Source organism: Schistocerca gregaria, chromosome 1, assembly GCF_023897955.1.
Source record: "Schistocerca gregaria isolate iqSchGreg1 chromosome 1, iqSchGreg1.2, whole genome shotgun sequence".
Taxonomy (NCBI): domain Eukaryota; kingdom Metazoa; phylum Arthropoda; class Insecta; order Orthoptera; family Acrididae; genus Schistocerca; species Schistocerca gregaria.
This window is the reverse complement of record NC_064920.1, coordinates 1,122,246,175-1,122,261,349: the sequence shown is the minus strand read 5'-3', so window position 1 is coordinate 1,122,261,349 and position 15,175 is coordinate 1,122,246,175. Positions and strand designations below refer to the sequence as shown.

Below are 15,175 nucleotides of genomic sequence, written 5' to 3'. Positions count from 1 at the left end.
ACATCTGAGGTCATCAGTCTCCTAGAACTTAGGACTACTTAAACCTAAGTAACCTAAGGACAACACTCACATCCATGCCTGAGGCGGGATTGGAACCTGCGACCGTAGCGGTTGTGCGGTTCCAGACTGAAGCGCCTAGAACCGCTTGGCCACTCTGACCGGCTGAATTACTTGACAATGTTTAAACGAAACCAATGTGTGCTAATAAATTGATGAATTTATATTACCTGCGAATTTATTTCATAGTAAGTCACCCCTGTACGTCATAGAAACAGTATATGGACGTACATTGTCCTGCTGAAGAAGTACATCGCCTTTTTGTCAAAGAAATGACAGTAACACAGGGATAACAGCCTATGCATGCGAACCTGCAATCGTAGCGGTCGCACGGTTCCTGACTGTAGCGCCTAGAACCGCTCGGCAACTCCGGCCGGCAATGTGTAACACTTTTATCTATTAGTGGCAAGTTTATATTAGGTAACTGTGTAACTGTAATTATCAAGTGTGTGTTCTTTGTTTGTTAACGTCATTGATTTGTGACAGGAAATTTAGAGTTCTGTAATGCATATGTAGAAAAAGCTACATGATGTTTAAAATAATGAAATTTTATAATACGTGTATATTTAGAAGATAAACTCTGTATATCGGAAGCTGGTGCATGTTTAGGACATTTGTGTTTGTAGATGTGAAAGACGTAGGGAAGTCCCTCCGCAGCGGAAGCGGCTCGGCGCGATATAAAAGGTGGTTTTGGCGGTCTAACTGGGCTACTACTTGGTGGGAACGGTACGTACTGATTGGCTAGCCGTTGCACGGAACACATCGACGGTGCCAAGGGAGGCAACTGAAAGCCGCTTTGCAAGGAATTTTGCCACGGATGTGGATTTGGCTGTTGCATGGTGCTCTGGGCAATAAGGAATGTCTCTAACACATTAAAAATCCGTCGCCAATAACAAAATGTATACAGCATTCAAACAGCAAGAGCCTTGGGTATAGTCAGCCGCCACACCGCTTGCCACAACTACTTCGCCACTGCTCCACCAACTACATGCATACAGATATTTATCAGAGCATAGACCAGTTGATTTGTGCGAGTGATTTAATAATAATACAAGTGCTATGAACCTCTGTTTAGAGCCCTAACTTTTATCCTAATCATGAACCTATGCAGGATTCCCACCTAAATGTTCAGAAAACCAAGTATCCTGTTTAAAATGAACTAATGATTTATTTATGTTTGTCAAATGGGCAAGGATTAGCAAGAGTTGATGTTAGTTAGAATGTTGTTAAGGTGATCTCAGTTTATTGCAAAGTATCGTTTTGCAAAAATTCAGTGCAAACTGTGTAAATGTACTGTCTAAAATACCTGCTTCGCAGGTGATGAAAATAGCACATAATTTAAACTTATTTAAAACATAATTGAGCCTTGATTATTATCATGATCGATTTTTTGAAGTTAATTGAGCTCAATGTTGAATACTTTGTCTTGAAAAAAAATATAGAAACCTAAACTGTTTCCAGTGAAGCTAAGAATGAAATTCAGTTGATTTGAATTTTGCTAATGAAATAATCAGAGAGAATGACTAATGATACAATATCAGTTTATGGGTCCCCACCATATTCTTCTCATATTAAAAAGATAAATGGACTATTATTACTACTAAGGAAATCTGATATATTTCTATAGATGGGAGTATAAACAGTGTGATTGTGGCATTACTGATTTTAATTGTGGTATTTATATGTCAGTTAAGTCGGAAGCCTTTCTTTTAGTTATGCACCTCTTGCATAAACATTTCAGTACTGATCAAAGTAACAATACTGAGTGTAACTCTTAGTAGTGTGAGTTTGATACGATTTTCCTTTCTATGATACTATCATAATTGGTAACTACTGCTACACACAGCTCGTAGTGCCCTGTGTCCGTTTGTGTCCTGTGTACTATTCAAAGGAAAATATTAATGAAAGTAACTTTAATAATCAATATTTAATTTTCTTAAACGTATTTCCAAATTCATCTGCCTAATTGGGCTGGCGGCCGTTCATTTCTTCATTCGTACACGATATTTACTACTTTCACTAAACCCCAAAATTTCAAGCCTATTTTCCGGCCGCTGTGGCCGAGCGGTTCTACGCGCCTCAGTCCGGAATCGCGCTACTGCTACGGTCGCAGGTTCCAAACCTGCCTCGGGTATAGATGTGTGTGATGTTCTTAGGTTAGTTACGTTTAAGTAGTTCTAAGTTCTAGGGGACTGATGACCTCAGATGTTAAGTCCCATAGTACTCAGAACAATCTGAACCATTTTTAAAGCATGTTTATAGTTTTTCTGTTAAATTCGCCATATTCAAAATTACTCTCCAATACCTTCATCCGTTACACACACACCGAAGTTCAAAATTATAAATCCTCTCAGAGGGTAACATTAGTTTGTGTCACGACAGGCTAGTGTTATAAAGGCAAGACCTTCACACAAGTCTACGAACGCGAAAGGAGCTCGTAATACTTCATTAGCCTGTCCTTTCTCATCCGTCTTACAGTCCGGGTGTCGCACCTTTCGAGTTTCATCTGATTGGCCCAGTGAATGATGCACTTCATGGCAGGGAATACGAGGATGATTGTGAGGTTTTGGAGGCAGGAAGAGGTTGGCTCCGACGTCGATCAGTAAATTGGTACCTCGGCGTACAGTCCTCGCCACTAAGTTGACGAAAGGCCGACGCACTGAACTGAGACAACCTGTGTTTGAGAAATTGGTTTTGCAGCCAAAAGAGTGGAGATTAATATGGTGTACTGGAAATCTGAATAAAACCACCCTGCTTTCAAAAAAAAAGTGTTGCATTACTTATTCAAAGCCCCTCGCACTTTGCGAACATGCGCAGCACGGCGATCGCAGAGATACACCGGCATTATTACTAAACGGTACTTCCTTTGAAAACGCACCTCGCATGTGTAAGAAAATATTGGCACTTACTGCTGAATAGGCGCCCCATATTTTTTCAGTAGTACGACTGCCGCGTGATCTCAACCCGGCCCTGGTTATAAACCTGATTATTACGCCGCCGGGATCTCCTTAGAACCAGATCGCCATCGAAGTGTGGACGTATTACTTCGCTCCAGCGAGTCGGAGTGCCGGAGGAACCACTTGGAGACGGCGCACAGCCTGCGGACACCAAGTGGAGCCGCGCCTTTGTGTAATCTCGACGCCGCCAAATGCCTCCGAGCTGGCCTTCTCCCCTTTCGCTGCGATATTGCGCCGCAGCAGATTCAAAGGAAAACCATGTCGCGATACAATATTGCAGTGGCACACACCCGGCGGAACTGTCCGACTACTCCGCTCCATCTTGCCGAACAAATATGTCTCATAAACATCTGCAATGAGACCTTTGTAAGTGGACACTCGCGATTCTGGGCAGTCGTTTCACTTTCTCGTCGAGCAACTTGGGAACCCCGACCTGCTGGAATTACAGCGTATCAAGGATACACTAAACTAGTTTCGTAAGAGAGTTAGAAGCACACATCTGTAAATAGGAAATACGATCACCTAGTCACCCTGTCTCATTTGCCTGTACTTGAGCACATCAGCAAATATAAGTTTCTGAATTGGTCACAACTTGAATTTCAGAAGCGAAATTTATGAAGATTCGGTAAGCACATCTGAACCTATAACATTAAGAAACATTTTTTTCATTCATGCTGCCACGGCGTCCACAGTTACTTTAAAATTATTTAACCAAATTAAAATCTGTCTGTGCAAATACAAGGAGGTCATATATATGTCATCCCATGTGTCGCCTTTTATTGGTAAAAAACATCAACAGTGGTCCAAATTTGGTGCACACTTACTATTTGTTTGTTTTCTAGATCTAAAATCTCGCATGAGCCCACGGTCTAAGCGCGAAATGACCCTTCTAAAAAATGTGCGCAAGCCGCAATCTTCAGTTCACGTGTGGAGACACGTGCCTCGCATATCTACAACAGTAAAAACGACGCAGAATTTACGTTAATTTCGATAATAATTATTATGTTGGGGATGACTAATCAAAATAGGGAGGACACTTGTACGATGTCGTCTCAAAAGCAAAGATTATGTCCTGACGCGTTAGACTTTGAGCTATGTATTGAAAAGAACACATGTGCTCATCGTGATAGTGAAATAAATAGATCTACGAGAGTAAGTCGATAACTGCAAGGGGCGTTCAATAACTAATGCAAAATATGTTTTTTCTGAAAGCAAGTTCCTTTTATTCAGGATTCCAATACGCCATATTACTCGTCACCCTCTTGGCTACAAAACCCTATTTTTAAACACAATCTCCGTTTAAGGCAAAGGCCTTACGCCATCTTAATGGGAGAGCCTGTATGCCCGTATGGCACCACTCTATTGGTCTACGCCGAAAACAACATCTTGTTGCATCAATAACCTACCCATCACCTACACGTGAAAATACGGTATGTAGTAATAATACATATCAAAATACAAATCTGACGAAAATTTTTAGACGCAAACAATGTCATAAAACTCTACGGTGTTAAGGTAGTAGTGCCAAGTGTTCAACATTAACGTCAAAACACATGTAAAGGAAGCGATCCGTCCAAAATTAGGATTAACGTTACATACACCAAGTTACGTGCAAACTTGTGGCTCTACGCTAAGCCAGCGGAAGAAATTTTTTAAATTTTATTATTACAAATATACCATAATTATTACTACAAATCCAAAAATATGTATATACAAAAGACCAGTAGTATAAAACAAATAAATAAGGAAGGTATCTGAATTACGGTTAAAGCGCTGTTTCATAGTTCATCACCAGGTGGAGGAGAAAACTACCTCCACAGCATAAAGTACGAACATGTTTTATATAAGAAGTAATACAAAGTAACAAAGCAACGAAAACAATATGAGTTCACTGAAACATAACATGAAGGCAGCCACATACTGCAGTCTCAGTTGGTACGCTCCAACACATCCCTGTGCATGTGCGAAACCAATATATGGCTATGTTGTATTCTCCGCTTTATTACTTTGCATTGCTTTTTAAGTGAATCATATTCACATTTTATGCTTTGAAAGTAGTACGTTTCCCCGCCATCTGGCGATGGCCTGTGTAACAGCACTTTAACCGTTACTCAGTGTTATTTTTTTTTTTTCAGTCTTCAGTCTTCTGACTGGTTTGACGCAGCCCGTCACGATTCCTCTACCGTGCAAACCTTTCGTCTCAGAGTAGCACATGCAACCTACATCCTCAATTATTTTGTGGATGAATGCAATCTCTGTCTTCCCATAAAGTTGTTACCCTCTACAGCTCCCGCCAGTACCATGGAAGTTAACCCTGATGTCTTAACATGTATTCTATCTCCTGTCCCGTGCTGTCAGTGTTCTCCATATATTCTTTTCCTCCCCCATTCTACGGAGAACCTCCTCTTTCTTTACCTTATGTCCACCTAATTTTCAAATTTCTTCCGTAGCACCACTTTTCAGATGCTTCTCTTTTCAAGAGTTCTCTATTTTCCCACAGGCCATGTTTCGCTACCATACAATGCTGTGTTCCACACATATATTATCAGAAATTTCTTCCTCAGATTAAGGCCTATGTTTGATATTAGTAGACTTTTCTACATGCTCCGTCCGTCATGCTATATTGTACCACCTAGGTAGCAGAATTCCTTAGATTCACCCTCTTCGTGACCAATAATCCTGATGTAAACTTCGCCGCTGTTCTCATTTCTGATACTTATCACTGCTTATTCTTCCGTTTATTCTCAATCCATATTCTGTACCCATTAGATTGTTCGTTCCATTCAAGAGAGCCTGTAATTCTTCTTCACTGTCAATGAGGATAGCAATGTCATCAGCGAATCTTATCATTGATATCCTTTCACCTTCAATTTAATTCCGCACTTGAATCTTTCTTTTATTTCAGTCATTGATTCTTTGACGTATAGATTGAACCGAAGGGTGAAAGACTACATCCCAGTCGTAGACTCACCTCAGATGATGTTGTCCGCAGCTGGCAACGAAACGTCAGGGAGAAGTATTTCTACTATTGGACCACGGCCTCTTAGTCCGGAAGTTTTAATTACTGAAGACGCCGGCCGTGAAAGTCTACACGCTATGATATCGAACCATTTTCCAGTCGACAAATCCTATGATGTTCCTTGTTTTTTCTTCACTCTTGCTTCCATTATCAACCGCGGCGTCAGAACTGCCTTTTTGATGCCTGATCGTTATGTAACACATCCTCAATATCGTTTTATATTCTTCCGTACCTTATTCCTGTCAGCAACGTGGATACATTTGCCGTTCAGCTGAAAGTGCGGTAAATTTCTCTCTTGTTGACTTTTGATATCTCCAGAATTGTGTGGATCATATTTTTCCGAAAGTCGGATGGTATATCGCCAGTATCAATCATTCTATACAGCAAAGTGATAGTCGTTTTGTTAACACTTTCCCTAATGATTTCGGAAATTACGATGGAATATTATCCACCCCTTCTACTTTATTTGATCTTAAGACATCGAAAGCTCTTTCTGATTCTGACTCTAATACTAGATTCTCTGTCTTTTTCGGTATCGACTCCTGTTTCTTCTTCTGTCACATCACCAGCCGTTTCCTCCCTCTCATAGAGCCAGTAACGGTACTATTTCCACCTGTTCGCTCTCTCCTCAGTGTTTAAGAGTCGAATTGCCATTGCACCCTTAATGTTAGTGCCCTTACTTTTAATTTCACTTAAGCTTGTTTTCACTTTCCTGTATGCTGAGTTAGTCCTTCAGACAGCATTTCTTGTTCGATTTCTTCACATTTTTCACGCAGCCATTTCGCCTTAGCTTCACTGCATTTCCTGCTTATTTCTTTCCTAAGTGATTTGCATTTATATATTCGTATTTCCTGGGACATTTTTGCACTTTGTTCTTTCGCCGATCAGCTGAATAAATTTCTTCTCTTACCTATAGTTTCCTCGCAAAAAATGGCTCTGAGCACTATTGGACTTAACATCTGAGGTTATCAGTCCCCTAGACTTAGAACTAGTTAAACCTAACTAACCTAAGGACATTACACACATCCATGCCCGAGGCAGAATTCAGTTTCTCCGCAGTTACTTTCCTTATATCTATATTTTCCCTTCCGACTGCTATGATTGTCCATTTTAGAGATGTCCATTCCTCTTCAACTGAACTGCCCGCTGAGTTATTCATTATTGCGGTGTCTATATCCTCAGATACCCTCAGATACCTTTAAGCGTAACAAGCAAAATGAGAACATGGAACAGAGTGTAAACGGAAAATTACCATTTTTAGATTTGTGCATTTCGATATAGGGGGAGATCTTTCAGCTATGATGTTTATTGGAAACCCAAAGCTCCACATATAGTAATTCACAAGTTTTTGAATCACACTTAGCAACATAAGATGGCCTCGTTCCATGCTACATAGCTTACATTATGTCCCACTGTCTATTGTAGCTTTCTAGTGCGAGTTTCTCATAATTAAGTACACTCCTGGAAATTGAAATAAGAACACCGTGAATTCATTGTCCCAGGAAGGGGAAACTTTATTGACACATTCCTGGGGTCAGATACATCACATGATCACACTGACAGAACCACAGGCACATAGACACAGGCAACAGATCATGCACAATGTCGGCACTAGTACAGTGTATATCCACCTTTCGCAGCAATGCAGGTTGCTGTTCTCCCATGGAGACGATCGTAGAGATGCTGGATGTAGTCCTGTGGAACGGCTTGCCATGCCATTTCCACCTGGCGCCTCAGTTGGACCAGCGTTCGTGCTGGACGTGCAGACCGCGTGAGACGACGCTTCAACCAGTCCCAAACATGCTCAATGGGGGACACATCCGGAGATCTTGCTGGCCAGGGCAGTTGACTTACACCTTCTAGAGCACGTTGGGTGGCACGGGATACATACGGACGTGCATTGTCCTGTTGGAACAACAAGTTCCCTTGACGGTCTAGGAATGGTAGAACGATGGGTTCGATGACGGTTTGGATGTACCGTGCACTATTCAGTGTCCCCTCGACGATCACCAGAGGTGTACGGCCAGTGTAGGAGATCGCTCCCCACACCATGATGCCGGGTGTTGGCCCTGTGTGCCTCGGTCGTATGCACTCCTGATTGTGGCGCTCACCTGCACGGCGCCAAACACGCATACGACCATCATTGGCACCAAGGCAGAAGCGACTCTCATCGCTGAAGACGACACGTCTCCATTCGTCCCTCCATTCACGCCTGTCGCGACACCACTGGAGGCGGGCTGCACGATGTTGGGGCGTGAGCGGAAGACGGCCTAACGATGTACGGGACCTTAGCCCAGCTTCATGGAGACGGTTGCGAATGGTCCTCGCCGATACCCCAGGAGCAACAGTGTCCCTAATTTGCTGGGAAGTGGCGGTGCGGTCCCCTACTGCACTGCGTAGGATCCTACGGTCTTGGCGTGCATCCGTGCGTCGCTGCGGTCCGGTCCCAGGTCGACGGGCACGTGCACCTTCCGCCGACCACTGGCGACAACATCGATGTACTGTGGAGACCTCACGCCCCACGTGTTGAGCAATTCGGCGGTACGTCCACCCGGCCTCCCGCATGCCCACTATACGCCCTCGTTCAAAGTCCGTCAACTGCACATACGGTTCACGTCCACGCTGTCGCGGCATGCTACTAGTGTTAAAGACTGCGATGGAGCTGCGTATGCCACGGCAAACTGGCTGACACTGACGGCGGCGGTGCACAAATGCTGCGCAGCTAGCGCCATTCGACGGCCAACACCGCGGTTCCTGGTGTGTCCGCTGTGCCGTGCGTGTGATCATTGCTTGTACAGCCCTCTCGCAGTGTACGGAGCAAGTATGGTGGGTCTGACACACCGGTGTCAATGTGTTCTTTTTTCCATTTCCAGGAGTGTATATAGGCAATTCCAATGGCTATACTGCATAATATCAATAGTAGAAAATAGTGCAAAAAGAAAAATAATTCTGCCACAAATGCAACAAGAGAGATCACATGTTGATTATACTACACTGATCGCACTGTGCGGTAACGTTTCTTACTGTCTTGATGTGGGAATATGTCCAAGAAAATAGGTAAACTGTTGACTGCATACAACTTAACACCAATCTATTTGATCTCTAAAAATAACGCCCGTAAATTTAGATATAAGGGGGAAATAAAAAGTTAATTTTTGAACCCCCAGATGTGTAAAGCATACCTTGTGACAGCTGTCCTTCAGAATACATTGGCCAAATAGGAAGAAGCTATGAAATAAGATTTAGCGAAACACACTGGTAATTCCAGAGCAGAGTTTGTTTTGTTTGTAGATGATACGAACATTGCAATAAGTAATAAGTCAATTACAGATTTAGAAGTGCTGCTAATCAAACATTCACTGACATTAATAGATGTCATTAAACTTTGGAAAGATCCAGAACCTGTAAGTGTTTTCCTTCCATTATGTATATAACATACGAAGACATGCAGATAGAAGAGTTTGACACTGTTAAATTTCTGGGACTGTAACTCGATAATAAATTCAGTTGAGAAGGGCATATCACAAAATTACCAAAGCGCCTCTGTATCTAGAGTGAGAATGAGGTGAGATGTTGGAGACATAGAAATAAAAAAATGGCTTACTTAGCTTATTTTTATTCTATTATGTCATATGGGATCATATTCTGGGGTAACTCGTCAAACCGAGCAAACATTTTTAGCGCGCAAAAGCGTGTAATAAGACTCAGGGATTTGGTATTCTAACCGCTGCTTCTGAGTATATTTATTCCTTGATAAAATTCGTTGCAGGTGCTATGTCTCTATTTCCAGCCAATAGCTCAATACATAGTATCAGTACTACAAATGAGAAAAATCTATATAAAGACATAAAATCACTTGCCTTGGTCCAAAAAGGGGTGTAGTATTCAGGAGCACATACTTACAATAAATTGTTAGCAACCATTAAAAACCTGGTTTCAGACAAAGCACAGTTTAGTAGAGCTTGAAACATTTTTTGATAGGTAACTTTATATATGAATATCTCAACAGGAATTATTAGATCAGCTTAAGCAAAATTGTTTGTTAGATTTCAGTTCTGACAGCAATTGGACACAACAGTCAAGATTAGGTATTCTATGTATGGTAAATTTATTAAAAGTGCATAACTTTGTATCATCCTGACAGTGTACTCATTTTGTAAATATTAGCAGTTCCAGTTTACTGTAATGTTTTCACATGTTTTGACACACTCTTGACAAATGATAATTGGGGTGAAAATTATATTCAAATCTTTTACGTTTTTTATGGTATAATTTCTAACTTGTTCCACACCCGCGAGAACAATATCATTTTTAGGTCTACGGAAAGAAATATTAATCTAATGTAAGACAATTTAACGCTTTCTCCTCAGGATATCTACAGTGGAGGTCAAATGTGACATTATTCTAACAGCCGTTTCCCCTTCACCATTTCTAACTGGTTCTTTTGCAGAATATCTTCGTAAATTATTAATTTGATGTCCATTACGTTCCTGCTGTTGACGTTTTTAATGGGTCATTTTTGAGGCTTTGGGATGCCCTTAGCCCCCATTTCTTTTAATGGATGTTCGCATATTTGCGAGTCAGAAATTTTAAATACTTTGATGAGACTATTGGGGAATGTGCTTTTTCCGGCATTTAAACACATCACTTTTATGCAGTGACTGTAAGTTTACACATTATTAACTGCTTTTATTTTCCATTAGTGGCCGTTGCCAAAACTCTAATAAGCTATTTTATACATTTGTACACAGGTAAACACCTACGTTAGTTAGTTAGGTACATGTCGCATACATTATTTGAAAGGTTCTTTTATCGAAATGATGTGGAATCAGTCAGTTTAAAGAATATTTATTCATGACTTGTGTTAACATTAATCATTTTATGCCTACGTTAATCATTTTATTCCTACTCATGCAAATACTTGTGGGTTTTTTTTTCTGTCTGTCAGTTTTTAAGTAGAAATTCGTGTATTGGAGAAGGAGTAGTTCAACATGGGAAACGATTTTAAATTAGATTTAAAACTTGCTTCCCTACCTGACAGACATTTTATGGTTCTGGGCAAATGATGAAAATTTTTTCTTATGGCTTATTCAAATCCTCTCTGTCCACTAACAGCTTTAATGTTGGATAATAGAGGTAGTTTTTCTCTCTAATGTTGTAGGTGTGCATTTCACTGTTCTTCTGAAATTGTGGTGGACTATTTCGGACGAATTTCACTAGCAAAAATATATGCTTTGATGGCGCAGTTAAAATGCCTGTCTCCTTGAAGAGGTACTTTCATAACGTCCATGTATGAACACTACATGTTATCCTTACTGCTCGATTTTGTGCAGTCAGTACTGTCTAAGTGATGAGTTACCCCAGAAAATTATTCCTTATAACATTACCGAATGGAAATATACAAAACACATCAGGGGGATGACACGTTTGTTTCCAAGATCAGCAATGAAACGAAGAGCAAAAGTAGCTGAACTTAATTGTTTGAGAGGCTCAAGAATATACCTTTTCCTGATGATGCAAATATAGTTTGCGAAATCGGTCGTGTCTTTTAATAACGATTTTAAATAGTTTCAGCTCTCCTTCTTATTCAACAATCACATAAGCTTTTCAAAAGAGTTTGTGGCCGGTTGCGTTCTCCAGCAACACTTAACTGAGTGAGAGTCACTGAGGTCAACCATATTCCAGCTGGATGAAATTCATTTTCAGGAACTGTCTGTAGAGATTCAGCGAAAATGATTTCTTGACAGCACTCGTGCGCTACTAATGAAGCGATATTTTCCTGCACTATCTGGGTGACATTTCCGAAAACAAAGGCTAGCCAAGGCCTTCTAAATTCGCTGGAACAAACGGCGAAGAAAGCAATCTGAAATTGCTGATATGCCAAAGTTGAGTTGGTTAACTATGGTGTAAGCTGGGGCAATAAAATGTGGAGGTGAAGGAAAAGGGTGCTTCACGGGCCAAAAACGAAAGCGACCTTATATTTCGGCTACAGGACACAGTGATATCTACGATTTCTTCATTGCCAGGAAATAACTTTGCTTTGCCTCTGCATTTTGTTGTTTGCAGTCGCCGTGGAGCTGGAGCTGGGTGGGTGGGGGAGGGGGGGGGGGGGGAGTTGGCTGGATGGAGGCCAGGGAATGCGGTGCCAAGAAGAGGAGGTCATTTCTCACAGAAGGTCTGCAGGAATGCGTTGGTCTTCAATCAAGCATGCTGCCGCCGACAACACATAACGGAGGCTCTGTTTCTCCCGTAAAAAAAAAAGAAAGGGAGAAAATATTTAGTTCAGCTATTAAGCACGAGTAGTCGAAAAACCGCAACTGATTTAGGAACCCACGCCAAAAATTTAGACCGGATTCACAGCACAGGTCAACCACTGCACTATTTCAACGTTCGACTCACAAGGTCACACCTGACAGTGAACAAACAGAAAGATGGGCAGGCATCGCATCCAACGGGTGTTTCCCACTGGCAGTACCTGTTACATGTGTACACGCGTAAAACAATAACCACAGTATCTCATAGTATGTTAGTGTATAGAGAGTGTTCAAAAAGGCCTGTTACAGACTTCTAGGACTTTTAGAGGGAAGTGAGTGCATCGTATTTTGAATAGGAACCCATGTCCGGAAACACACAGTTTACTAGGTAAGCATGCAACAGGGTAGTGTTGGTGGGGGTGGCTACGTCGGATCAGCTGATGTCTCTGATGTCTATCCTACCCCCGTGACCTGGTTCGAGCCATCATTCACTTGTGTGTGAGTATTGGAGCAACAATGACTACACGTTTGCAGAATACACCGACAAAGATGCTTCTGAATGGCGAAGCTCACGGTAATGGAAGTGCTGATCGTCACCTTTGTCAAGATCGTTCTCCACAACGTCCGAGTCCCGTCAGAGACCCTTTTCTCCACAATTACGCAACTGCTTCAAGGAAGAATACCTTCACAGTCAGCATGCATGATTATGGTGCTCCACGGAGACGCCGCACACTCGAACTGGAAGAGGTCGTACTGCATTATGCTGAAGAGAAGCCGTCAAGGAGTACACGAGCAAATTCTTTGCCTATTAATGATTGGAACTGTACAACAAGTTACGTACTGGGTCACGCCTAATGAATTACACTACTGGCCATCGCAGACAGGAGCGCCTGCGATGGTGTACTCAACGACGAACCTGGGTGCACGAATGGCTAAACGTCATCTTTTCGGATGAATCCAGGTTCTGTTTACAGCATCATAATGGTCGCATCCGTGTTAGGCGACATCGCAGTGAATGCACATTGGAAGCGTGTATTCGTCATCGCCGTACTGGTGTATCACCCGGCGTGATGCTATAGGGTGCAATTGATTACACGTCTTGGTCTCCTCTTGTTCGCATTGACGCCACCTTACATTTCAGGTGTGTTACGACCCGTGGCTCTACCCTTCATTCCATCCCTACGGAACCCTACATTTCAGCTGGATACTGCAGTATCGCATGTCGCAGGTCCTGTACGGGACTTTCTGGATACAGAATGCTGCCCTGGCCAGTACACTCTCCAGATCTCTCACCAACTGAAAACGTCTGGTCAATGGTGGCCGAGCAACTGGCTCGTCACAATACGCCAGTCACTACTCTTGATGTACTGTGGTATCTGTACACGCCATCCAAGCTCTGTTTGACTAAATGCCCAGGCGTATCAACGCCGTTATTACGGCCAGAGGTGGATGTTCTGGGTACTGATTTCTCAGGATGTATGCACCCAAATTGGTGCGGCAATTTTAATGGCCAGTAGTGTATGTAGTGTAGTTCGCGTAATTAAGATGTTTTGAAGTAAGTGCTTAATGAAATGTATAGTTTAATGTTAAGATTTCTTTTAATCAGAGCCATTCTTTTGAATTAATTATTTGAAGTCAGGTTGTAATTTTTTTGAGCAGTCAGATTACGTTGCGCTAGAATATTGTGGGTCAATGCTAACATATAAGAAAACGTAAAGAGAAAGTTGACTCAGTACGTTCAGTTTTACTCATCTGTTTCAGAATAAAAAAACTTGGAATTTTCATCTTCTCAGCCATTCAGCAATTTAAATATGGACACACACATTTAAATAACGAAGTTTCATACTTTTTATATTTAGGAGCCACTGAATTGTAGATTTGCATTTGTAAAGGAATCAGGCTTTCGTGTGGCACTCATGAAATGCGTCTTTTTGGTGTTGATATTCGGACCTGGATTACTGCTGTTATCTCCTACCATTAGTAAGATATGACTTTATCAGGTGATGGAGAAATGCAGTCATGTATTTTTAAAACTTATGAAATATTTTTACAAAATTATCTTGATCGCAAAAATATGTTAAAATATATGTAATAAATCTCTGCCCTGAAATGACTGGGTGTTGTTGTGTCGTCTTAATCATCATCATTCATCCCCGTTTGGGTCGGAGGAAGGCAACTGCAAACCACATCCATTAGGATCTTGCCTAGTACGGCAGTGCAGGTCTACGCATCTTTCCCCTACTCTCTGACAAGAAGCATGGGACTCCATTTCCATATGTAATATATTTTTTGCAACTAAGAAATTAAAATATTTTGTAAAATTTTTTGAAAATCTCCTTCTGTGCTGACGTGTTGGTGAAGATCATCGAAATTGTGAGCAATCAGTACTTTATCATCGACATAGCCGATGTTGTTGATACAGACTCCATTAGCCTTTATTCCTTTTTCTATATTACCAAGTGCTTCCTGAAAGATACTCTCTGAACACACACTGCATAACAGGGGTGGTAGAACGCATCCTTGTAGGACTCAGATTTTAACCAAGTTGGTGACATTATTATTAAATTTAACCATTGCTGTCCAACTATAATAAAATTCTCTATACAGCGAATGTCCTGTTGTTCTATATCCATTCCTTCGAGAATTTCCGTAATTTTATGATGCTGTACTCTGTTAGAGGCTTTTTCATAGTCAGCGAATCATAGATCTACCTTATTATTCTGATAATAGGAGTTTTTGCTCTAGAATTTATACTTCAACTATTGCTCCCCGTATCTTTTCTAAGCCCAGACTGTGTCTCGCCAATGAATATCTCACATTTTTCATATGACGTTTGATAGACGACTTTAAGAAATATTTTGATGGAGTGTCTCATAAGATTAATCAGT

The 15,175-nt window shown here is 41.4% G+C and overlaps 1 protein-coding gene across 1 annotated transcript in view; it reads right to left on the bottom strand.

Annotated features, from left to right (window-relative positions):
- LOC126292321 (glutamate receptor ionotropic, kainate 2-like) overlaps positions 1-15,175 on the bottom strand; it is a 1,291,187-nt gene that overhangs the window by 321,516 nt on the left and 954,496 nt on the right. The gene's annotated exons all lie outside the window — the stretch shown is intronic.